This window comes from Equus przewalskii, chromosome 9 (assembly GCF_037783145.1).
Source record: "Equus przewalskii isolate Varuska chromosome 9, EquPr2, whole genome shotgun sequence".
Classification (NCBI taxonomy): Eukaryota; Metazoa; Chordata; class Mammalia; order Perissodactyla; family Equidae; genus Equus; species Equus przewalskii.
The window spans coordinates 58,007,436-58,034,645 of record NC_091839.1 but is presented as its reverse complement, the minus strand read 5'-3'; the positions used below and the strand labels follow the sequence as shown (position 1 = coordinate 58,034,645).

General features: G+C 43.6%; 1 protein-coding gene across 6 annotated transcripts in view; it reads right to left on the bottom strand.

The window, feature by feature from the left end:
* FOXO3 (forkhead box O3) overlaps positions 1-27,210 on the bottom strand; it is a 120,900-nt gene that overhangs the window by 83,900 nt on the left and 9,790 nt on the right. Inside the window, exon 3 of one of the 6 annotated variants that reach the window (XR_011522584.1) lies at positions 10,438-10,502. The exons of 4 other annotated variants lie outside the window; for them this stretch is intronic. The gene's annotated coding sequence lies outside the window, so the exon portion shown is untranslated. Of the gene's footprint in view, positions 1-10,437; positions 10,503-27,210 lie in introns of those variants that run through there. One more of the 6 variants, XM_008520630.2, reaches the window with a different exon arrangement.

Here is a 27,210-nt window from a genome sequence, read left to right as displayed (position 1 = left end):
CCTCAACTGGGGGAGACGGATGAGGGGAGGGTCCTGAGGAAGGAAGCAAGGGGTGAAGCAGAGAGAACCTAATATACAACATCATATATTATAAACTGCATGGGAACCGGATCCTTAAAGGAAGACAAACCCCACCAAATAACTGGGAACCTCAAAACTCCATGAGAGGAAGTATGCTTTTATTTTTTTTACTAAGTGTTTTCTTGCTTGCTTTAGTCTGAATGTTCACAAATCCTCGCTTCGAACTGATGGGTTTAGAGGAGGTTATTTAACAAACATGGCCGAGGATAAGTCATTTCAGCACAGGAAGAAGCATCACTAATTTAAAAAAACCAAAGCATGAACGCTAATGTTAGCACCTCTCTGGACCTGTAGCAGGTGGCCTGTGATGGACTCTGTGACACAGCTCAGGAGTCAGGCAGCCCTACGTGCTTATTAAAAATTAGAGGAAACATGAGGTTTGTTCCTGAAATAGCTCTCTGGCTACCACACACGCTGTGGCTGGACCCCGCCACATTCAGGTCTAGAGTATGAGCCACCAAAGCCTATTAACAGCGCAGAATATCTGCGTTTAAAAAAAAAAAAAAAATCCTTGGAACATATTAAAACATGGGCTCCCTAACCAAGAGGACGCTAGGCTCAGAGGACTGATAACCGTGCACAGTGGAATCAAAGTGCCTCTTTGCCCTGTACGGTAGCTGAAAGTTAGCCCGCGGGATCTATAATTTCATATAGTCATTATCCAGAAGGGGTAGGAATACCACAAGGCAGCAATGGAGATGTCCTGATCCAATTAAAAACAGCACAATCATGTTGTTTAATAAGAAAGCAACTTCTCTTAAATGAGCATCCTCACAGCTGAAAAGAAAATGCCTTCTACGTTCAGAATCACAAGCAATTATTTTGTGCCTAAACCTATTGCCTATTCTCAGCCTGGTGGGCTTAGGATTTAACGGGGACAGAGAAGTTGAAAGAGTAAATCTCCAGGGTAACACTGTTTCTGATGGCCCAACTGGACACTCTCAGGTCTAGCTCTCTCTTTCTCATCTAGCCTTGGACTCAACTCTGAGCCTGTGTCTGTAACTGACACAACCTGTAAGCTGTCTCTTTCTCAACAACGGCATCTCTCGCATTCCAGCACTTTCCCTTTAGGATAAGTGAACACACAAATGCAAGACCTAGCTCTGTTCCCACTTAGCTGCTGCCAACTCCAGAGGAGAATTCTCTCTAATCCTTTGGGATTTTCTCTGTTTCTTGTGGTTCAGGATATCATCAACACCTCAGACTCCAAAGAGTTAGAAAGTACTAATTTATCTAGTCCAGCGTTTCATTTCCCAAAATGTGTTCTGCTGCTAACTGTTTTCTGCAAAAAAAGCATCCCTTGGACTTAAAACCATTTGGGATAGGCCAGGTTAAACCATGCAAAACGGGTTGCTTTACTGCAGGACTTCTCAGGGACTTCAATCTGCTGATATGCGTCTTGAGGCCCCGAAAGGGTGATATTTAGTATATTAAGTATTCTTCCCAACACATTAAACCAAAGATCCTTTTTTGAAATAAAATGTGTGATTAGGCTAGTGTTCTAGATTCTCTCAAACTCCCTATAATTTTGCCTGTGGGTAGGTGCACATTTACCTCCCTCTTTCCCCTAGAGGCCCCTTCTCAGTGCTCCTCTCTCTGATTTCCATCTCCTGCTTACACCTTCCCGCCCCTTCACATTCTCCTTCCCTGCTGACGAAACATACTTGACATGTTCATCCCTCATCAACGTGTAACTTTGCAAGTTTTCTGGACATGGCTGGTTTTTTTCCCCTATATTTGAGTCCATATTCCCACTTTGGGCAATTTTTTAAAAAAAAATGTAGGGTATTAACCAGGAGTCCATGGATGGGATTCAGAGCATCCCTAAGCCCCTGAAATCATATGCAAATCACATACAAAAAGTCTTATGTAACCACATTTTTCTGGGGATAGGCAGAACAAAGATCTCAAAGGGGTCGATTACTCCTCAGAATCAAAAATAATAGGAAAAATTATACTATAAAAATGTTTTTAATGCTAAGGGATAATGGAATGGGGAGGAGAAATAGAGAAAATAAAGCATTTGACCTTTAGGGTAAAATAATACATCCTGACAGATTATAGTTTGGGGGGCATTTTTCAAAGTAAGGGAAGATTCTAGGAAGAAAAAATAAGGATAGCAAGTATAAGAAAAAAGAAAGGAGGAAAGAAGCAGGGTCTAGGCAGAATCTGACAGAATGATGGCAAACAGGGCTGCCACCATTAAAATATTTATTTTACTGGAATCTCAAAATATCCTATACTTGATCCATTAATGCAAAGTCAATTTCCAGCAGAATCAGGAAGGTCATCACTAACAAGACAAAATGGCAGCTTGGCATGTTAACACCAGAGGCCCTTCATAACATGTGGTCTGTCTTAGAGAAGGCACTATGACTCCATGTGTACACAGAAAGCTCCCTCAGACAGCAACTACTGTAAACAGAAAAGCTAGTTTTATCCTAAAGTCTTATGAATGGGACACATGAGAAGGCAGATTCTTTAGTTTCTGCACTCATTACTCCTTTCTCTTCTAGAGTAAATAACCAATCTTCAGGATCTGTATTAACAAACTTGCCTCCCCTCCAGAAACACGTATTTCTAACACAGAGAGAACACCCAATAATGAAAGTCACAGAAACTATAAACACTTATTTAAATGATCTCAATCAAAGGGGAAAAGGGTCTCCTGTACCCGACAGCTTTTGTTGAGTTTTTTTATAACAAAAACTTACATTGTCTTTCATATAAAACAATGGCTATGCTTGAGAAATGAATTCAATACAATAAGCACCAAAGTTTTTCTATATCATTAAATTCAGCTTAAGCTGAAGAGTTGGAGAGGGGACAGAATGAAAAGTATTTTTCACTCTACCTCCTTCTTCAGAAATACTTCCAGTATTCCAGTATTCCTGAAAACTCTATTTGCATTCCACTTCATTACCTAAAAACAGTATAGGCTCATGTCTATCATAAACTCAACAAAAACAGGCAGGAGGCTTCTGACCTCAACAACTTGTGGCTTGACAAGGGTTTGCAAAACCCAGCTGCTTGGGGGCGGCTGTGGGGTAGTGGGAAGGGTGGAAGTCACGCCTCCAAAAAAAAAAAAAAACTCTCTTTGAGTACAACATTAAAATACCAGGGGGATAAACTGAACTCTTAGTTCTTGCTAGTGGTGTTTGGGGAACTACCGTAAAAATACTTTGGATCAAGAACATCTCCACCAAAACCACGGATTTTCCCTGACACGTACAGACCACTAAGACACATGTTCTGAAATGGTTTCCCTAAGCACATAAAGGAAGGGAGAGCTGCCCTCACAACTCTGCTCAGGTGAAGCCCTTTCTCATCTCACAGCACAGGGGCAGCAGGAGTCCGTTCGGAAAGAGCTGGAGCCCTGCCAGATCCCACAAAGCCAGATTTGGGGATGAGGCCCAACTGTCCTGACCCACACAGATTCGTCCCTGTGACACATCAGACCCAGAGGCCCACGGGACTGAGGGGGGCATGGAAGACGGGGGTCACGACCAGGGAGGCAGAGCTCAGATTCACCACATGTATTCTTAGGGTTTAGAAAGCAGTAACACAAAAGCAACATGGCCCAAGCCAAAGAAGAAGGCGGGTGAGAGGGAGGCCAAAGCAAAGATGGAAATGCAGCTGAGATGGGAAGCAGGGCAGAGCGCTGAAGGCCTCCTGCCTTACAGCAAGCCCTGGGGAACTCGGACGGTGAGGCCCTGGTTCCTGAGGCCTCTGCATTCCTTTATTCTACTAACAAGAAACCAAAACTCCAGTAACTTGACAGTCCTGTTTTCTTTATTTGGCTGCTAAACCTTAGGGGCCTAAACCCAGCCTTTCCTACCCCACAACTCTGCTGAGAAGCAGGAGACAGGGACTCGCCTTTCTTCTTCAAAGTTTCACAAACTTCACCTATTTTCATCTTTTTGTAAACAAACATACAGCTTAAATCAATCTAAAAATCTCAAGCTGCCCTTTTTCCTCCACTTGAAATTAACTTGCCAACGACTTCCTGGGGATGGGAAACAAAAAAGAGGGAAGAATACCAGCATATGCTTTGTGCCATCTCTCCTCTGTTCACATTTGTTTTTGTTTTTTTTTTAAAAAAAAGGCAGTTAACAAAAACACAGCACAAACACAAAATCAAAAGATGTCCAAAAGAAATACACGGCAAAGGAAAAAATATTTACTTTTCCTTCTCCCCGCCTGAATTACTTAGCTTTCCTCAGACACAGTTAACCTTCTGACACAACCTTTTCTCACTCTTTCAAGCTCATCTATTTTAAAACAGTAAGATCTAAAATATCTGCACAGCCTGTTTCACAATCAACATCTTTTGATAAACTAAGAAATAAAAGAACATCTTGTTACTATAACGCGTAATCCTCCCTTCTAAGAAAAAACGCTTGTAGCAAATCCAGCTAACTTGATCCACTAAGAACAAGTTAGTCCTCTCTTGGAAGCTAACTCTGACTATACATGGAGGACGTGAACTTTAAAAAGGAACACTCAACAATATTCTCCATCCCGAGATGTTCAAATTACCCACTAAATTATACATTCCTAGGCAGGCTTCCATTTCTCGGCGGACACACTAGAAAAATGCCCTCTCTGGTTTCTGATGGGATTGGGATTGAGATCAAAGACTGGAGAGCCACGGAAGCACTGAGAACCCTCCTGCTCCGTTTACCCACTGAATTACTACCCGCATGAACCATTCTCAGTGCCCTCTCAACAAATGGCTTCTCAGAGACTCCGAAACCACAACAAATGTGCAACCCGAGGCTGCAGCTGTGGCAGACAAATGCCAGAAGCAAAATTCATGACACTTTCTTTCAGTAGTCACACAGAAGCTTAGACAGGTGTGAGGAGCCACGGCACAATTATCTGAGGAACGCACACCCTCTTCCCACACACGTACACTCGTGCTTCCACCACACTTCCATTCCAGAAAGCCACCCGTGCTTACAGAACCTCCTACTTGAACAATAATTTGAGGAGAATTTAAAATGCATTCTTGCTTCCTACTAACAAGGACTGTAAGTTCCTGAAAGGAAAGAATTTCTGTTGCTCACATCCCAACAGGAGGAGGTAGGTAAAAGAGATGAGAAGACTTGAGTAATCAGTGAAGAAAGGTGAAAGCAAAGGGCCTGGCTTACAAAGCTTAAGAACTGGCCAGAATGTACTATTTGTTCAAGTTACACAAAGGAAGACCAATCACAGCCTTTTCTAAACTTTCTTTTCTTTTTAAATCAACTTTATTAAGGTAGAGTTTACATACCAAAAGATGCACCCACTTAAGCACATGGTTAGATGAATTTTGGCAAACGTATACATCAGTGTAACCACCACCACAATAAAGATACAGAACATTTTCATCTCCCCAGAAAGTTCCCTTATGCTCTTTACAGTCTGTCCCCTCCTACCCCCATGGCCTCTGGCAATCGCTGATCTGCTTTCTGTCGCTGTGGGTTAGTTTTGCCATTTCTAGAACTTCATATAAATGGAATCAAACAGTACGGACCCTTCTTCTGAATGTTTGTGATTCAGCCCTGTTTTGTAGCAGCGTCTGTTCCTCTTTATGGCTGACTAGTATTCCCCTTGTATCAAGATACCACAATTTTCCAAACTTCTTTAAAATAAAAAGGCGGCAATAGTTAACTTTAAAACACACACATAAAACCTTTGAAGAATACCATTCTTTCTTTCTTTCAAGGCAACTGGAACCTATCAGTAACCCTATCAAGTGCAGATATCAAAATCTTTGCTTCAGGAACACAAAGTTTTGTCTTGTTTCACCTCCCCATACAATAACTTGCTCAATCGGATGAAAGGAAAACGATAATCTGAGATTTCTGTTTACTGCCAGCTCAAAATGTTATTTCAAGCTGCTGAAGAACTATGAGGAAACTGTATCCAAGCAAATTTTCATGTGCTGCTTCCTGAATGCCTGACCGAAAAGTGAACTTCAGGGCTACAGTTTAATTTAATTCTGCTCCTTCTGCTTTTGCCTGATTAATCAGAATTTTGGATCTCATGCTGACTCCTGAGTTCCCCTACCACCAAAAGGATGTGATGGGATTGCCTTTGAGGTGGGATTGCCCCAGAAGTCCTGTTTAGAAAAGAAAATAAATATACCATTCAAATTTTGTTTAGCCTAACTGCCCAAATCACGAAGACTACTACTGTTTCCAGGGTATCCATTTGGGAAACACTGTTGTAACAGATACAAAGTACATGCTCACATGGTACTTAGCTTCAGGACGGGTGCCTGTCTGTAACAGGCATGCTTATCCTGAAGGAAAATGGACCACGCTTATCCCACTGTTGCATATAAACATGAAAAGAGAGGTTCTCCAAGGTCTCCCAGTGAGTCCCAGCTACACCTGAGTTGTGAAATGAGAAACTACAATGCCCCAGAAATAAAAGGAAATCTCTGTACTCTCAGCCCCCAGTGCCCTATCCATGCCCCAGGCAAGTCTTTATAACAGTCACAAACGCAGGCGGCCACACCTCCTACAGGAATTGGCCTGGATGGAGACGACTATTTGCTACCACTCTGCCTAACCAACTGGCTTTGTGCTCTGAGCCCACCACCAAGTTCTGGGCCTCGGCTCCTTCCACCGAATGAGGCAGCTGACCTAGAAAGAGCTCTAATGTTCCCTTCAGTGCGAAAGCTGTAATGTGAGTCTCATAAAAGAGCAATAATTCCAAGACTAGAATGAGAAGACTTGCATATTTTTTGAACCAGAATAGAATTTGTGAGCATGGCATCCAAAGTTCGAACAGAAGCATTGGTCTCAATTCTCCATTCACAATTCTTGGCTGTTACAGTCTCTAAATAAGTACTTTTGTGTCTCTATTGCCTCTTTGCATTCCTCTAATCTGAGTATTATCCCTCAAAAAAAAAGGGATTTAAATTAAATCCTGTTAATGAGTTGCAGTCTTCACATTTGACCTTATACACCTATGTGCCTGTTTTTGTCTGAATACTAATGCTTAGAGGTTTTTATGATAAGAATGGAACCTGATATCCTTTGATGAAGAATAAATCCCTAGAGGGTGGAAAGTTCCCTTTAGAAAAAAATACCACTTGATTTTGCAACAGTTTCATGCTGGGCAACGTGCTTTTGTTTTGATTATTCATGAAAGTGCAAAGGATCACTTCAGCTTGACTGTAACATTCAGTATGAAACAGTTTTTTCATACCCTTGCAATCAGAAGGCGGGTCTTAACAGAATCCGCATTAGGCAACACTGTAAAATCCAAAAGTCCCTGAAATTTCCCATAAGCGTCTAAAGAAAGCACTGCTTTCCCAAATATTAGTCATGGCAGAGCCAGTCACCCTGCTCCAGCAATACCCACCCCCTGCCTGACTCCTCCTCCTGCTCTTCAAGTTAACAGCAGCTGCAGCTGAGGTTCCACCGCCGGGCTAGCCTGCAGGCGAGTGGGCCTGCAAGTCCGCACTGGAGTCTGGAAAAGGGCGCCGGCTGGGGAACAATGCCTGCACTCGAAGAACAAAAGCCTGCCTCCCGGATGAAGCACTTTCCAAGACAGTCAGGAATGACAGGGCTGGCGAACGGTCCTTCTCAGTACTCAGTGTCCCCAACACTTGGAGAGGAAGTAAACAAGGATCCGGGTCGTGCATGCGGCCGTGCGGCCCAGGGTGGGCAAGGCCTGGCCCGGGCAGGACTCCCGCCTCCCAGTCAAGGGGCACTTACGTCACGGAGCTGCAAAATGTGGGCTGCGTGTGACCAGGAAAAATTACAAGGGCCGGTTTAAATACAGCCTATATTTCTCTCTACCACTTAGATTTTTTTCTCTTATTTTCAAAAACAATAATTTTCTGAAGAAGTTAAGTAAAGCTGGAACACGGCAAAAACAGCTACGTGTGGAACGATCCACAGGAAGAGGACACAGGTTTGGCTATTTTGTCTTAGGAAATATCCTCAGAAATGTCCATTTTTAAATGTCTTATTGTAGAACCTACAATATTGTGTTTACTTAATAAACGTTAAGGAACTAAGATACTGTCATTACTTTCTACCAAAAACTCTAAGTATTCCTTGAAGCTTTTCCATTTTCCAGTCACACCAGGAGCAACTATGTGCTCTTTTCTTTCTTGCTTTCTTCTGTTTTTTTGGCCTAGTTGCAGAAAATAATCCCAGCAGAGCAGAAAGCATCCTGTGAGGGCAAGGCCTGCTCAAGTTGGATTTCCTCTGTCTCTCCACCCTCCTATACTCTGCGGGGCCCAGGCCACTGTTTCCCAGTCAGCAGGACACTGCATCCTGACTCATGTCTTCATATTCTAACTTTCTTCTCAGCCTCTGCCTTTGCGGGGAGAGAGGAAGAGACTGGGTATATAAAGTAGAAGCAATCCTGACCAGAGGCAGGAACAGAGAAAGCTCGGTCTGTGTCCATGCACACATATCCCATTTTGTGTAACAAATACATTCCTGAGAAGCTAACTATAACTCAATTGCTAAAATCTGATTTTTTTAAAATGTAACAGCTCATCAATTAAAGAAATGTAATTGTACAACCTCAGTTCATATCTTTTCATAAATCTTAATTTTTTATATAGTTTAGACCAAAAATATGTATATATTATATCCAGTCAATGGTCCATGCAAATGAAGCAGCTCACTAGCAAAAAGAATAAGCCCAAGTGCAGAGAAAAACATAAATTGAATTTTTAAATATATTAAAGAATCGTTCAAAAGTAATTTACCCAAGAAACTCACACCTATCATTTTTATCTTTGTTGAATTTATCAATTGAAAGATGATGAAATAAAACATTCTTAATGAGGTCACAAGCAATGCAACTGGTTAGCAGATTGTCACAAGAACTTAGAGCTTTTAACTCTGTTGAAGTTGCCTTAAAAATTATCTTCCTTTTTAGGTGGAACCTTACACTTAGGAGGCAGGACCCTTTTGCCTTACTGCAAACAGAGGGCATTAAGAAGGAAGGCCAGACCAGGGAAAAGCCAGAGGAGAAGAGAAGAGGGGGCCCCCTTCTCTAGCATGTGTCCCAGTTAATGTTAGTTTGGAAACACTGGTCTGAGTCATCTCAAAGTGCTGAAATCCTTTAGTTTTCTATAAAAATATCTTGTGTGTCCTATGACTGACTTAATTCAACGACACAGGTGACAAAAGCAAAGTTCCAGGTTCCAGAACCAAATGTACCATCAGGCAAATTGCCTAAAGTACAGATAACCTTAGAGAGAAATTAAACATTTCGTCAAGGGTTTCTGATGACAATGCAAAAGCAGGAGAGTACATTGTACTTTAAACAATGCCTTGTCTGTTTGCAGGAACACGGAGCGGCCTAAAATGGAGGGGAGAAAAAACAAGGACAGTACGAGGCCACAGCTTTCACTTCAAAGGCAAACTGTGGGGTCTGTGTGTGTGTGTGTACACATATATACATTTTTGTATGAACTGGCATAATATACGTCCCAGAGGCAGGCACACAAGGCTCCCAGCACTGCCTCACACCCCCTCCCATCCATTCCCACCTCTGATGCCCCTTAATGAAACCACCTCACTCCCTCCAGCAGTTTGGGGATGAGTTCTACCCAGACAAAAGCAGTCTTAGGATCCTTTCCTCTATCGCCTGGAGGCTATTCCAGCCTTGAGCAATTGTTCTAAGCGACAGAGACCTCTGACACAGGAGGGGGAACCAGGAGGCGGAGTGGACAGACTGGGTCTGTATTCACTCTGCCACTCAGAAGCCGAGTGAGCTCAGTCCACCGGGTCCACCGAACTCCTCGTGAACCAATCAGAGGCTGGACCCAGCTCTGAGCCCCATTTTCTTCAGCAATTAAAAAAGAATAAGCTTTACCTTCAGGTTTACTGTGAGGAAGGTGCTCAATAAATGTTGATACAACTTCCTTATGGACGCCCCAGCCCCTTCCCTGAGGCCTATCAGGAGGACCAGTCTTGTCTCACATCCCGAGTCCTGCTGGAGGCTGGACGACACCAAAGCCCTTGTGCCGAGCCGCAGCTACACACCAGCTCCCTGGCATCCCCCTCGGCCCCCGCTCCTTCTGCTGAGTCCCTGCTAGTGCTTCTTCGTAAAGGCAATTCCTTATACCGAGACTTTCGTCTTCGGTCCCACTCTTCTGATGCCTCAGTTTCCCACCTGTCCCCGTTCCTGGCCATGGGCTGCTCTAAGAACTTTCCCGAAGAACCGGATCCATGCTACTCCATCTGTAAGTCCTAGTCACTCCCTAAGTCTGGAGCCATACACGCCCAACCAAACTCCTGGTGTGTCAGAAAAGGACTGACAAGGCTGGATAGACAGACAGAAACACACCAGTGAGGAAAGAACGCTCAAACAAATGGACTGGCTCATTACCTTAGAGAACCGCGTTTCCAATATGAGAACGTCACCTCTTAGATCAGTGTTCTCTTTATGATGTCCTAGGAGAAAAAGTTTCTCAGTCACAGGAAAAGCCATGCTTCTCCCGTGAAACTGATCTGTTTTGTTTTTTTTTTTAAAGATTATATTTTTTTCTTTTTTCTCCTCAAAGCCCCCCAGTACATAGCTGTATATTCTTTGTTGTGGGTCCTTCTAGTTGTGGCATGTGGGACGGTGCTTCAGCTTGGTTTGATGAGCAGTGCCATGTCCGCGCCCAGGACTCGAACCAACGAAACACTGGGCCGCCTGCAGTGGAGTGCGCGAACTTAACCACTCGGCCACGGGGCCAGCCCCTGATCTGCTTTTATTTAAAGGTAATTACAAACTAGGAAGCTGTACCCCTTTTGCTTCAGCTGCTATGAAACTCAAGCGCCAAATCTGTGGCCTAACGCGAGCACCTGTCAAGCACCATACTGTCCTTTACTCTCAGGTTTCAGCCTCCGTCTGGCATAAATTTCTGTAAGTTGCCCCTGTGGTATAAGAGGAGCACAAACAAACACAAATCTGAAATTAACATCTCTAGGGGAAAGTGGTCTTTGCTTTTCCGTAGGCTTGAGTCCATCCAGGAATGGCAGATCTGGGTTGTTTTTAGAGGTTTTATTATCATAAAGCAAGGAACCTGCCAAGCACATGGGATGGGAATGAGGTGGAAGCAGAACTTCGGCCTGTGCCCCTCACCGGTCTTCCTTGAAGGATGCATAAAGGCAGCAGCCAGGATGAAGGGCACAGCAGCCTGGGACAGCACACCCTTCGCTTGGTGGAAGCCAATCTTGGATGATACTGAGTCCAAGGTGTACTGAAAAGTGGTTTAGATTTTCATTTAGCTAAAACCTAGGAGACTGTAGACTAATAGAATAATAATAATGACCGCTTCTTCTAAGGCTCCCTGAAGAGCCTCGCAAGCACTCTAATGGGAGGTAAAAGGCATCTCGACACTGGAGGAAAGCAAGGGGCACACCTTGCAGAGGCACTCAGCTGACCTGGGAAAAAGAGCCCAGCCTCACTCTGTGAGGTGCTGAGGAAGCGCACAGGGCCCTCCTGGAGGGGGACGGAGCCACAGACAAATGGGCTCCAAACTCCACAGTCAGCAGCTGGGCCCCAGGCCAAGGGGCCTGTGAGCCCCGACCCGCTTTGAGATCTGTCGGGCTTAGATTTAGGCACCTTCGGCGCAACTTAAGCTCCAGGTGGGAAACCTCTGACACCCAGGAGCTGAGAAAACAGACGGCAGAGATTCTTCACGGCTTGGGGACTTTGCAGACGGCAATGCTTGGTAGCAAAGCAAGAGCCAAAGCCACAGATCATGAATTCAACTTCTCGTTTCAAAAGGGACTGCTCTGGGACCCTGTGCGGGCTACCATATTTCAATTTAATCACTAGGAAATAGAACACCACCCCTGCCTCCTAGCTCCCATTAGAGTGCTTCTGAGGTGATTCAGGGCTCCTTAGGAAAAGCCAGCATTATTATTATTCTATTAGTCTGCAAGCTCCTAGGTTTTAGCCAAATGAAGATCTAAACCGCTTTAAATACACATTGGACCCAGTATCATCCAAAATTGGCTCTGCGTCCTAGTAAACGCAAGTTTCCAGATGGCACGATTCTAGGTGAAATCATCAAAAGACTACATAAGTGCCACATATTATTACGTGCCTTCCACTCATTAATTCACCCACCACTCTGCGAGTTAGGGATGAGCCAAGTTATCTCCTTTACAAAAAGCAGACTCAGGACTCTTGCACCGTTACACAAACAAATCGCAAAGCCAAAGCCAAAGGAAGGACGACTCCCTCCTCCCCGTACCCTGCAATCTATCAAGCGGGGTCTGTGTTTTATCACTTTTCCTTGAGGGTTGCAAAAGTTCTGCAAGGAATTCTTTGATTACTATAATACTTTTATCAAAAGAAAATGAACTGCAACAACACATTGCACTGTCAGAAATTTCATTATCAGACGTGAAAATAATGAAAGATGGGCAGAAATGCACACCAGGATGCACAGCTCAGCAAGCCTTCCCTTCTTTCCAGACAAAACAGACTCTGGGCCACAGGGGCCTTCCTCAGTAGGCTCCCAAGAAATGCTGCAACTTTCTGTGTACACCTCCCTGTCACCCACTACACTGCAAGCTCATCAAAGGCAGTGCCCTCTTCTGCATCCATCTCGGTCCGCCACCCATCACCCCGTGGGCTCAATGAAAGCAGATGAATGAATAATCATGGCTGCGGCCCAGCCAGCACATTCTCATGCCCTGTCCCCAAATGACCGTGTCATGTGAGCCCTGGGGTTAGGCCTAGACCATGGCCCAGGCTACAGAATCTAGCACCACTGCCACCAACCCACTGCTGAGGGACCAGAACTTCCAACCATTTGTGTGACCAAGAAAACTTGACTCTCAGGAGTTTCATTCAGATAATTTGCTGTATTCTCAGTTCCCCTTGAAAACACATATAGATTAATTCACCAGAGCACTAGAAATCCCGTTTACCACAAACCTTTCAATAATCAGTGTCGAGACCAAAATCTCCTGGTAATGTTAAAAGTGACCAGAAGTGGCACTTTTGCTCTCAGTGCCAAAGCTAAAGAAATTGCTCACTCCCAACGCTACCAAACTTCTCCAATGTCTACAAAAGAGCCCAGCATTATCAATCAGACTTTAATAGTCACAGAAAGCTGCTCTGGGGACTTAATTCCCAATAAAATATATCAAGTCTGCCAAACAGTGTTTAACATATGGGCTGCCCATCATTAAGACTGGTGGAACTGTGAATTTCTCTTGCAGCAAACTGCTGCCAGTTAAAGCCATTGATCCAGCTAACTGTGCCCACTCCTCTGGCACAGAGTAACTAACTCTTGGAAACATTACATGGAGTATAACTCTTTCCCACAGTCACAACCCTCAAAGTTACAACCACTTAGAATGCTCAGGCCCCATCATTCCAGATTAATGGGCTGCCACCAGGCAATCTTCAAGGTCTGGAGGCTTATAAGGCAGCATCTCGGCCGCCTGAGGAAGTCTCCCACAGGTACATTTCCACAGAATGCCTCCACACTGGCCACAGGGAAACAAAAAGCCTTGTTCCTCCCTGGAGAATAACGCAGTGGTGTCTGAAGTGAGGAGCGTGTCCAGGCAGGGACCGGCATGTTCTCAGACTCTCACGAGACAGCCGGGCAGGGTGTCCACCATACGAGTGGTGGGGACCACGGAGCCAGTTCACGACTAAGAGGGGCCTCGCTGTGTGCCTTCAGGAAGCCCCTTTATGTCTCTCGTCCTTCATTTCCTCATCCAGAAAATAGAGGGATAAATCAGATGACATCCAGGGCATTCAGTTCCAGAACACAGAGGTTCCATCATCAATTTAGCATTAATTTGTTTCTCAGATGAGTCCTTCTCCTAGAAAATCCCTCAGGAAACAGGGCCCAGATGAGATGGAAGGGGAACTACAGGTACATAAAGTGGAGCTGCCGAGAAGGTGGTCCAGCTCCCAGGCGTCAGGAGTACTGGGCTGGCAGCTGTGGGGCCAGTTACACCTAACGTAGGTGGTGAATCATGGAGTGCGGGTGGACTGACCGACTGCACTGTTTCTTCTGGGTCAGATTTGGCTTGCCCATCTTTATCTACAGCAAGCAAGGGAAAACAAAATACAAAAGGCTGCCTTGAAAACTGTCTCCTCAAATAAGAAATAACCCCACTCCTTAACCACTTCTAGCAAAGTCACTCACCTCTAGCAAAGTCACTCACCACCTACATAACGAAAACCTAACTAAAAGCTATTAAGTTAAACAAGATAAACCCATGATCTTACAAACAGCTCGCTTATTTTCTTTTAGGTCTTTTAGGACCACTCTGTTTACACACAGAACGCAAAATTTTCATTTAAAAAAGCCCAACCTCTTTTAAAAATATTATTAGTCGATGACTGAGAAGAGATGTTTTTGAGTTCTAACAACTAGAACTCCGGCTCAGAATCTCAGACTTTGTAACACAGGCTTCACCTTCACTTCCACTCACCACGAGTTCTAGGACAAGTCACAAGGCTGCTGGGCCTGCTGCCCACATCTGGAAAGCAAGACGTTTTGGATGATCTCTATACTTAATCTAAAAGCAGCTGGTAGGCACTTGCTGAAGTGGCTAGTGAATAAGTGACCTGTGCCAAACCAACAAAGAAAGAAGGTTGATTTCTCCCTTTTTTCTGTAGGGGTTAAGAGTACAAGGGAAATATTCAGTCCCTAGATGATAGTTAAAACTATTCATATAATATTCCAAAAATAGCCTACATTGTTTTTAGGGCTTTCTCTTAGAGAGTGTGCAGCCTATATTTTAAAGTATTGAGAAAGCTTTAATCTCAGAAAAAATGGAGACACTTTGTTTTTCATGCAGATGAGAAACACCAGACAACCAAGTAAGTTCTTTTAAGAAAGCCTTGGCAGCAAGTCGCAAATCATTTTTCATGACAGCGTGATAATGGGGGAAAGATGGCACCTACAGCGTCCTATTTCTTTCCTCTCATTCCTTTGCCCCGCAAACACTGGGGACTTCGGGAGATTTAGTTTACAGACAGAATACCTCTCCCACTTTGACAAAGCAAAACTTATTCATAATTCTCAACTCCTTGGAAGACACTACCAAAACACAGACCATTATTACTTTTTTACTATTCCAGAATCACATAATAACTGTGCTTTCCTCTTTTTCCTTCCAGAATAAGAACTGCTATGGTTCACTTTCCTCCCCAAAGTGTCCCGATGGTTCCATGACCAAGACTGAAAGAAAACTGTTTGCATTTTAATTATAGAATATTCTCACTAATGATGGCATTTAACTGAGAGTATGTACTTTGATAACGTTCTTTGAAGAAATTACATAATGGCTTAACCATCCTAAACCCAATCGTTGCCCCTAATATTTCATCACAAATCACACAACTATGACCCTCCAGCTCCTGCCAAGGTATTTTTACTGGGCCGTCACGCATGCCAATCAAGTAATCACCCACATCCTTCACAACATGGCCTCTTTCTCTTGACGCTTCCATCATTCAACATCGGTTCACTTCAGTTCACCATCCTAAACCATCACACACAATGTTCTGGGCCTTAAAGTGCGAAGCAGATTCAAAGGAAAGGATGAAAGCTAGACCAAATGTCCGACTAGCTTCTGAAGCCAAGCCAAGCACAAGGTGGCTGTTCACCAAGTGGTGGTGCACGATGCGGCCACTCCCACCTCCAGGGGCAGAGGGCGAGAGGGAAAGCACTGACCACAGGGAAGTTTAGACGCGGTTCAGAGTGACAGCACCTCTGTGTCTCATTTCCGAATCTGCAGAATACGACTCAGGTCACCCTTCTTGGAATATCACTTACATCTGCTTTGCAGCCTGGAGGAAACAGGCAGTTTGGAGAGTCCCATCCCTGAGGATAATTACACTTCACAGGAGGGCAAGTCTTAAAAAGCCTTTTCTGCTCAATGCGAATGCTTTCTACAGCCTAACACTCAAGTCTGCTCTTCGTGGGTTCTGAAAGAGCGACAAGCCAGGTAGAACATGTCTTAATTTTAACAGAAGATCATGCGAACTCCCCTCCTTTCTCTTCTTTTAAACCAAAATGAGAGATGTGATAGGAAGGAACAGCCCAGTGAGGTCTCAGACAGTATTATAAAATCAAGATCCCCAAAGCTTGGATAAATTATTGATATTGGAGTTTATTTAGTCAAAGCTGAGACATACTGATGCAGGTATCCCCCCTCTGTCACTTACCACCTGTGTGGCCTTGGCCATGTCACTTAACCATCCTGTACCTCAGTTTCCTCATCTGTAAAGAGGAAGAGCTAATATGCACAAAGCTCTTAGCAGGGTCTGGATCATAATAAATGCGCGATTAACAGGAGCTTTTAGTTACAGACGTGAAAACGATGAGTAAACCTCAGACCGCACACATCACACCTATTCACACCAATGCAGACTGAAGATAGAATGGGTTTTTTGCCCTTTTTGGGGGGAGGGGATAAAAGCTTTCCAACCTCAATTACAATTCAGTGTTATGTAGAAGTTGGGGACAGGACCTTCTTTTCAACACCGAAGGCCTCCTCTCCAGCCTCCTAGAGGGGATTTCAAGGATATCAAATCAAGAGGGATTTCAAGAGACAGGTGTCTCTTGTTACCATCTTCGGATCCAGGCCATAGGAGCCAAGGCCTCAGATCCCTCTGATCCTTGCACTGGGAGCCAAGTCTTCTAGACTGCTTGCTGCCAGGCATGCTTCTTCATAAGAGCCTGATTGTTCCTTAAGGCTTTTTACTCCTCTGGAAAGGCATCCTTAATGCCAGATTTTTTTTCCAAGATACCTCCCTCTCCCTGTCCCCAAAATACGCAAGCAGCAGCAGCCCATCCTTTTGGAAAACCAAAATGACAGTGAACTGACACGTGTTTACACATTTCATCTGTGAGCGGTGGCAGCTTCAGGAAGCATCTCAATGGCCCAAGCACACCACGTTCCCATAAGCTGCTCCTGACTGACTTCTGATCTTCAAAGCCCTGTGCTGTCTCCTGGAGGCCAGGTGCGAATGCTGCTTACAGCGTTAATGGCACAATATTTAGGACTCTCCTCCAAACCCCGGCCCCAGGCAGAAATCTCTCAGTGCAGCTGTCCCCACCACTGCACAAACCCTCTGAGGAAAGTGACTTCCCTCCCCATTCCTGAGAAGAAACCCCAGATGACTGCCTCTCTGAAGCCTGGCACCCACACTGTGTCATCTCAGAGGGGGCTTCATGTAAGAAAAGGTATGCCACTAACACAGCAGGAGAATTTGTAATCCAAACTAATCCTGGTCTTTTGGGGGTTTTTTTTGTGTGTGTGTGAGGAAGATTGGCCCTGAGCTAACATCTGTTGCCAACCTTCCTCTATTTGTATATGGGATGCCACCACAGCATGGCTTAATGAGTGGTATGTAGGTCCACGCCGAGGATATGAACCCGTGAATCTGGGGACCCTGAAACGGAGTGCACAAACTTAACCACTCCGCCACCAGGCTAGCCCCATTTTATCTTTTTTATGTGGCAGATAGAAGAGTATTTATGAATCTCAAGCAACATTCTGAAGCAGCTGCTAAGAGGTTCTGAAATGAACTTCCAAGTCCTGGCCAACCCACTGTTCTCTGCACTATTTATATTCCTAAAGCCATCAGCTATGTTTGATACGGCTGATCATGGGGCCCTGCTTAATGGACGGCAGACTCCAAAGAGACTGACCAGCAGCAACAGCTTGTTTTGATCTTTCCCTGGCTTCCCCGTGTGGTGGGAGAGGCCGTGCACCTTTTACGACTCGGAGCCAAGAGGGACGCCATCACCACCGCCCCGCTCTGACCTCACCACGAAAGCTGCATCACTGTCCCCTTCACTCCACTCCCCATCGCACCCTGATTACACCCAGCACATTTTAATCTTATCTTTCTCCCACACGTCCCATGTCCGTCTGTGGGTGAGTCAGGGAGACTACTCCCCTCTCTGATGCTGGCCTTAAAGCTAGGAACATTCCCAAAAGTCCAAAACAAACAAGTAAGGGGAAAAGTTCACAAAACAACAAGAAACCAACCTAAACACAAGACAGGCACTAGGATGAACACGCGGCTTACTCTGCACCTGAGCACATCCTTCCTTACTGTTATCCAGGAGGGAGGTGGGTGCCCTTGCTCCGTACAGAAGGCTACACCGCACAAGGATCTGTGGGAAACCTACAATACGCCAGGGGCTAGGTCTCTGGGAACCACTGCAGTGAGTCATTGCTAAGTCCGAAATTTCTCTGGTGACAGATGAGGAGTCAGAAATCAAAATTCTCATACCATCTTGGTTTCAGAATCCTGACAAGCATTGGAAAAGATGAACAGCCATCTCGTGGTGGTATCGGTTGAAATGTAGCAAACTTCAGCTCGCAGCAGAATCACCTGGAGGCCTTGTTACGACGCAGATTACTGGGTCCAGAGTTTCTGATTCGTAAGTCTGGGGTGAGACCACGAACCTGCACTTCCAGCAGGTACTCAGGTGATGCTGATGCTGCGGATCGGAAGACCACACTTCGAGAACCACTAGTTTGATGCATCAGAATACAGTAGAACCCCCTGCAGTGTATCCGAATAGGCTGCACAAAAGAGGGAGAGTAAGCTATGTGTCTCAGTTTTCAAGTCTCATGCAATGACTTGAAATAGCACCACCTTTTCTTACGAATTCCTGAAAACTTCAGAAATAAGTTAACTAGGGTCCAGGGGAGACTAGAAAAACAACTGAGAGTTGGAAACTTTAAAGAAACCACATTCACTTATACGAAAGAAAGTAGAGGAGGAGATTCTAGTTACCCAGAGTTCGTTAAGCAATAACGCCCTTGTCTTAGAAGCCAACTTGACAACACTCCCTTTTATATGGAGCTTCCAGGGGGCAAACTCCAACTGGTAATCTTCCTACGGAGGAGAGGGTGGAAATAGGTCTAAAAGTCAATACTAAAATAGTTGATAACTTCCACAGCCAAAATCTCTCTCATTTCTCTTAAGACAACGGCTCTCAGCCCTAACTGTACATCGTAACTACCCAGAAGCTTGAAAGAATACAGACGCCCAGGCCCACACCTAGAGATTCCAACCTAATTGTTTTAGGATGGGACCTAAACATGGGTGTTTTTCAAAGCTCCCGGGTTTGATTCCCAAATGCAGCCAAGGTTGAAAAGCACTGATGTAAGAAAAAGGTCACAGAGAGATACTAACAGGTGGATGGGAAAGAGAGAAGTAAGCCCCCTGTAAATAATGTCTAATGACATAAACAGAGAGAGAAAAGAATGGGAGAGCAGCTGGGAGCCTCAACAACAGGCAGAACTGAGGCTCTTGGACTCTGAGACTGAGCAAAGGATCAACCCAACGTTGGCTGTCTCAGGTTCAAAAGTCAGAAATGGCTACCTGATCAAGGAAGTGCCCACATTTGCCAAAGACTCGGTAACAGTCCGAAGGTCGTATCAGGAAACTCTTCTAACAAGGTGTGCTATTTTTTTTTTTTCCAGAAGAGTTAATAACTAGGCACTTGAGGCAAGAGCTTTAACTGCTCACAAATAAATCATCTGAAAGTTCAACTTTGAAATCATGTGCCAGAAAAACAAAATTTATCGCTGAGTAACATTAATTTTTTTTTTTAATGAGGCAAGAGGGAGGAGATTGAAGAAGCAACTCTCAGAGTATCCAGTAACTGAAATTATCTTCCCAGTAACCAAACTGACAAATGAGTTTTCAAAGTCGAAAAATCATGTGATGCAGATGATAAAACCAAGATAGAGCTATTTTCTTCTCTTCCTTCTTGACTAGCACAGATGGATGAGGTAACAAGCTGGAAAAAAATGTGTGAAAGCTTTATGATCCTCTTTAAGGCAGAATGATGAACACAAAACAGACCAGTAAGAAGAACGCAATGTTGGTGGTCGACGGACAAAGGAGGGAAATCTCAGGGCAGGTAACACAAATAGACGTCAGGTGACAATTATCTCTGCTCACATTGACAGGGCCAACACCGGGAACCAGAGAGAAAAATTCAGATGGATTTCCACTGTGTTAACAGTTAAAACCGATTCATCAGTGCTTGATTTGATTAGAAAACTCAGATGTGGATAAGGCTGCATCCCAAAAAGGAGAATTGTCATTTTTGATTAAAAAAAATTCATTTGTTAAGTAATTATTTCAAAATTAACTTAGAAGATAGTAGTTTGCACTAGCACCACAAGTTAGCTTTCCTAATTTAACGCATGGTACTGCACTTCTTCAGTACTCACTGCCCACAAACTAAGTCACAGCATTCACTGTGAAACCATCAGAACAAACCTTCTCCTCCTCCCAAAGAGCATCTACCAAATGATGCCAACGGGCAACTGCCAGATTTCACCGTAGCAACTGACAGGAAGGTTGCATGCGGGAAAGTCTAAAATATGCCGCAGATCACCTAGACTTTCCGCCTGAAATAAGGATCTTTCTTGCAAAGGGAGGAGACTAAACAGGACTGATTTAGATAATTCAGCGCAGCGGAGGACATGCATCTATTCAAACAGAAGGCTGTAAGCTTACCTTTATTGGACAGGGTTGGAGACAGAAGGCCTGATTTAGGCCACGAATTTCCATATACTAGCTCACCCAGGAAGCTATCTAACGGGAGCTGAAGAGCCCAAGCGTGCCGAAGCAACCACACTCACACCCGGATCAGCTTGAAGATAACTTCAAAATAATCAGACCCACAATATTTTCTTATACCCATTCGAGGGTTCTCAGCACTACATAAATAAGACACCTGATCTATCTGGTCATGATTCTTTTAAAGAAATTCAGAAGAGGGGCCGGCCCCTTGGCCGAGTGGTTAAGTTTGTGTGCTATGCTTCGGCGGCCCAGGGTTTCACCGGTTCAAATCCAGAGCACGGATGTGGCACTGCTCATCAGGCCATGCTGAGGTGACATCCCACATGCCACAACTAGAAGGACCCACAACTAAAAATACACAACAACGTACTGGGGGGATTTGGGAGAAAAAGGAAAAATAAAATCTTTAAAGAAACAAAAAAGAAATTCAGAAGAATACTTGGGCTCAAAGTTCAATGTTTACTTTAAAAAAATTATCTTGCTTACAATTTAGTCTGTGGGCCACTGTTTATGTGCATGATGGGTATATTTATATATAGCAAATTAATGCTGTTAATGAGACTATACTGAAAAATAACTAGTGAATAAAGGTAAGTTCCTTCTCATTCTACCAACTGGGGGGAAAAAAATGTTACCCAATACAGACCAAGATGCCAATGGATGAGAGTGAAATTAACAAGTCCCTGATTTGGAAATGAATGCTGGCAGGAAGCCCCAGGACAACTACCAGGGAAGGCAGAAACTCACCAAGATCCACAGCAACACTGAGTTTTAAATGAGGTACAATTTTTTTTTAATTAGGTAGAATTTTTTTTAGGAATCTACCAACATGAAAACTGCTAATGGAGAGATCTAGAGAAAGTATTTTACTTTACAAAATCACTACAGTTTTATAAGAAAATTAAGTTATATAAAGTTTTTAAAAAATATTAAATAAAATGAAAATTTAAAAAAAAGAGAGAAAGGAGAAGAAGGTGAGCAGAAGGCTTGAACGATCATCCAGCTGAGCTTAACATGAAATGCGGAATCAAGGCAATTACCTAGATAATTTACGATGAAAGAAATATCATTTTTAAAATCAATTATTAGGACACTTCAGGAAAAAAGCAGTTTTGAGATTTGAATTACGTGAATTAACGACTTAAGTACCCACTTGATCTTTTTAATGTAGTATCAGTTTTCAAGGAGATATATGACAAGCTCTATTGGATATGATTTTATGCCCACCTTAAACTTCAGGTTTATACCCAGACTTGTACCTTTAAAAGTCCACTGTGGCCACTGCCACCTTCTATTTCAACTGCCTCCAGCCCCACCCCCAAATGTACTCTGGCTGTACTCACTTATCAGGCAGAATCCTTCTGCCTGCTCCACTTTTATCACAGGGTTTCAGTCTATCTTCTGGACACCATCCAGACACTACTCACCGATCTTTACTATGAAACTGAGAGTTCTGACATTTTTCCCAACACACATGGGATCAGCATTCTGCTAGCCACATTTTATCTTAGGGCAAATGGATACTGCATTCCTATGGCCAATTAAAACGATCGTTTTAGGTTCTATTCATACATATTTTTACCTTGAAGACAAAAGCACTAAGCTCTTCAGTAGAGATAAACACTTTAACCTGGCCAGCAACTTGCATTATGCAACATTTTCTGTTTCTGTCTTGGCAGTCTGCCTTCAAACCCGTTAGGAACTGCATTGCAAAGAGTCAACCACTTCACAAAATATTTTTAATACCTTTAATTATGAGCTCTGATTCGGCAGCCAAACTTCTGCCAGGAACTTCTTGTAAATGTTTTTTTTTTTTTTTTCCTGAAATCCATTTTTCTTGGTGGTGGTGTCTCCATTCATCTCACTACCTGAAGCCCATAGAAGCACGGATCTTCTGTTCTCTCAAGGCAGACATTTCTCAGGGATAATAGCCCAACCCAAAGGATTTCTACATGCATCACTCTGTGAGTTCTAAATGGTACACCTAGTATCTGACCCATAGTAAACCACGGTCACACAAGGCAGTGACCAGACAGAAATGAGAATCACCAAACCAACAGGTTCGGACAGAATTCTCAAGCCACTACTCTCCCACTAAAAGCCCCAGGCACTGAACTCGATTCTTAAGTTATTAGCTTATGCAAAATCAAAGGAAGGAGCCTCCACCCTGGGTCCAAGTCCACTCCTCCATCAACACACGGAGAGGTGTCAGCTACCCTGAGTCAGCCACCACTCGGAAGATAAACGTTGGACACAGTATTCTGAAGTATTAACCCGAGGATTAGTGGCAACATATATAAATGCGGCACACAGTAGCAACTTTTTAAAAGGCAGCTATTTTTAAAAGGTACGGACTTGCAGCAATAAAATAAATAAGTCATGGGGGAGTAATGCACAGCATCGTGACATACTTAATAACACTGTATTGCATACATGAAAGTCACCGAGAGAGTAAATCTTAAAAGTTCTCATACATATGAAAAAAAATTCTGTAACTACGTGTGGTGACAGATGTTAACTGGACTTACTGTGGTGATCATTCACAATATATATAAATATCGAATCAATATGTTGTATAGCTGAAACTAACGTTGCATGTTAATTATACCTTAATTAAAAAAACTCAATCCTCCTCCAAAAAAATTTTAAAAATAAATAAACTGGCACCTATTTAATTTATTGTTGTAACCCTCCCCCTCACCCAAAGTACCCGCTGAAATCCAGAAGGCAGGAGACCATAGTGGAAAAGAAAAAAGCTCCAGAGTCAAAGAAACCTGGGTTTGATCCCAAACAAGTTACTTTAAACTTCTTTGAACCATTTCCTCGTCTTTAAATTGGGATTTACATTTAAATGCCTGTCTTGTAGGATCAATATCAGATGTCAAAAACGTAGCTGGGCATTGGGCACAGAGTAGGTGCTCACTAAATCAGAGCTACTATTATGATAATAATTATTATAACTAGGCCTGAGAAAGTCTTGTGTAGACACTTTTTATTGTGAAAACCAAACTGTGTCTCCAATATAACCCTGGCTCCCCTCCCCCAAAATATCATTTTGAAATATGAGAATAAACAGATGCAACTCTGATTCTTAAGTACTTCAGAACAGTACAACCCAAACACCTACTAGGTACCTAGAAAATATCAGCCGCTACGTCTGTGAGGACAACCACTCTATGTTGTACACTTTATCAGGATGGCTGAGTTTCTGGACATAAATGTATAGAGAGGAGACGTGAGCCTGAAGCCTCAGGTGCGAGAGACTTTGAAAGGCCTTGAACCCAGCACAGGAGGAGCTGAGGAGACTCCACAAGAGATTCTGAATTGGCCTTACGACCATTGTGGATGACGACGAACCTGACGGGGCTCCACCTTCTCAAGCCCTAACAAGGACAGAGAAGAGAGGATTCCTCTTCCAGAGTATCCTTCCACTGAGAACCCTAGGCTCCTCTTTCCCCTCCAAAGACTGACTGTTCTAGAGCAAAGCTCTCAGCCAGACCTCATGGCCTCAGTGTAAACCTCAAGCCCACACTCCACAACACGGCCCTTCCACCAGCTTCATGAAATAGTCCAAGTAGTAGAAATTCAGTCAGAGAGGGTGGGGGGGGGGGGGGGGCGGAAGGAGAGGGAACCCAGGAAACACACTAATAGAAACGCAACGGAGGAATAAGTTCCAGTAATTCTAACTGGGAAATCAAGGGGAATCTGTGCCTTCTTTCTGTCCCTTATAGCAGGATGCAGAAAGAAGAAACTTAAATTACCAGAAAGTAGCCTATGAATGATCAACATTTTAATTTTAACTAAATAAAACCTTTTTTGGGGGGGGGAGGGGGAGGGCAAAATGAGTGAAGGGGGCCAAAAGGTACAAACTGCCAATTATAAAGTCAGTCAGTCCTGGAGATGTAATGTACCGCATGCTGGCTTTAGTTGATAATACCGTATTGCATGTTTGAAAGTTGCTAAGAGAGATCTTCAAAGTTCTCGATACAAGAAAAAAAATTGTAACTATGTGTGGTGATGGACGTTAACTAGACTTATTGTGGTGATCACTGTGCAACATATACAGAAACTGAATCTTTATGTTGTACACCTGAAACGAACAATGTTATGTGTCAACTGTATCTCAATAATACATAAAATTAACCCTTTTGATTCTTCTCCTTTATCTGTAACCCTGCCTATCCTTCCCTTCCATCCCCTTGCACCTGTTTGTTTCCTAGGGCCACCATAACAAATTACCACAACAACAAAAATTTATTCTCTCATAGTTCTGGAGGCTAGAAGTCCAAAATCAAGGTGTCAGCATGGCCATGCTCCCTCTGAAGGCTCTAGGGGACGATTCTTCCTTGTCACTTCCTAGCTTCTGGTGGCTCCCGGCAATCCCTGGTGCTCCTTGGCTTGTAACTGCCTCGTTCCAATCTTTGCCTGGTCTTCACGCAGCTGTCTCTGCCTTTGGTACGTCCTCTGCTTTCCTTACACAGACACCAGGCATTGGATTTAGGGGCCATCCTAATCCTAATTTTAATGACCTAATTTTAAATTTAAGTAGTTACACCTAGAAAGGCACTATTTTCAAATAAGCTTACATCCGAGGTTAGTTCCAGGTGGATATGAATTTCAGAGGGATACCATTCGACCCACTACAGCTCGCAAATTAAAATAAACCATGACCACCAAAACAGGGGGCAAAGCAGAGGGAGATGACAAATTATAGCATCACAGAACTATGAAAAATTTCAAAGTTATAATCTCCAGTGGATCCATGACTACTACATCTGAATTGCAAATAATGTAGCTTTTGTCTTTCTCTCATCCATGGGAAACTGTGAAGTCTTGGAAAATATCAAAAGTCCCAATCAAAACAGCACTGAAACACAGAACATTCCACTGATCCAGACACTTGACACATTCTGACAAGTTTGGTATTAGGTACAGACGAACATTCACATATATTATCAGGAGTGGAGGAGCAAAAAGATGAAAGGCAGGGGAGGACATCTTTCAGGTTAAAGTGCTTTCATTAACTGTTCAGGGATGGAAAGTGGACCATGGATCTTAGAAGAACAAGGCTTCCTTTAAAAAAGTTACCTTACGTTTTTAACCACCCCTCCCCCAAATTACCCTTTTCTAATGATGACATCAGCCTACACGGAAGCACTAAATATCAGAGCTCTTTTTTGTTTTTAATAAGGTATTATTTTAGCTATGTGAGAAAAAAATACTTGAGTTCAGCTTAAAGACTTGTGTACTCCCTCTGCTGGCTCTGTTTTTAAAATAACTTCTCGATCGTTTCAAGAGCCAAGTTATTAATTTCACTAGACATCTAAAACACAAGGAAAAATATGATGTGGACTCACACACACACTTCTTCAAAGAAGATGATAAGAAATTACAAAACACATACTGAAAACTGCCAAAGGCATCTCTGTTGGATTTATTATTGGTTTACCCCAAAGGAAAGCTAATGCATTCCATTTGTCTGGGGCAGGGGTCACTTCCTGCATTGGCGGCCTTGCCCCCACAAGTGGGCCATAAGCTGTACTTGCTCTGCGCTCACCTCTCCACAGCAGGACTCGGGTGCCTTTGGACACCCAGGCATGGTGAGCCCCAGACGACCCCCTGGCTTCTTCACCAGAAGCAATTACTGGAGCAGCAAATTACTGGAAGGATCACAGGCCATCAGAGAAGTGAGTCCATTTCACTTTGTCATGTTATCTCATAACAGTAACTGATGCACTGCAGAGAAAAAGTCTCAAGATTAAAACCTCACCAAAAAAAGCTCGAGTGAAAAGCGGAAGACGCACGTTCTAGAAAAGCTGGGCTTGAAACACACTCCAATCACACACTAGTGTTTTATCAGAAAGGAGTGATCCATCACAATATTCTGCAGATACCTGCTACTGCACTTCTTCCGAGTGGGGAAGCTGCAATACTGAGAAACGGAAGTTGTCTGGTCAAGAATAAAATGGTTAAAGATGCTGAGTCTGTCTGGGTACTGATGCAGTTGGAAGTGGGGTCCTATTTAGAAAACTCGAACTCAGAAGAGCAGCAGACGGGCCCTGGAAAGATCCATCTCAAACACTGCTTGCTAGCTCTTCTTCCTTCACGTGTGATTTCTATTTTCCAATCCACGGATATAAAACTTCGAGTATATCTGAGACTTCTGTCCCAAAATGCAGAACATTAGGGACAACTTAGTGGTACACAACAGCTTTGCTCCTATAAGAAGTGGGTAAATAAATTTTAGGCTGAACAACCCCACAGTGACTCTTTCCTGACAGTGCATATTCATGCTGCATAAAGTGGGCTACACACACAGAGGGCAGACTTGACTTCAACTCTCTCTTAATGGAAGGTCATTCCAAGATCAGGTGTCCTTCAACTTCAGTGATGGGTGGTGATTGGCACTAATGAAGTTTTCAAGAACTTCTACACTGGGAAACAAGACACTGCAAGAGATGCCTTCGATAGAGAGCATCCTTTCATCGTTACACTACATCCTATCAAAATCAACCCTCGGAGGTCATAGATGTATGCCACTTTTGTTGCTACAAGTATCCAAAAGACTCT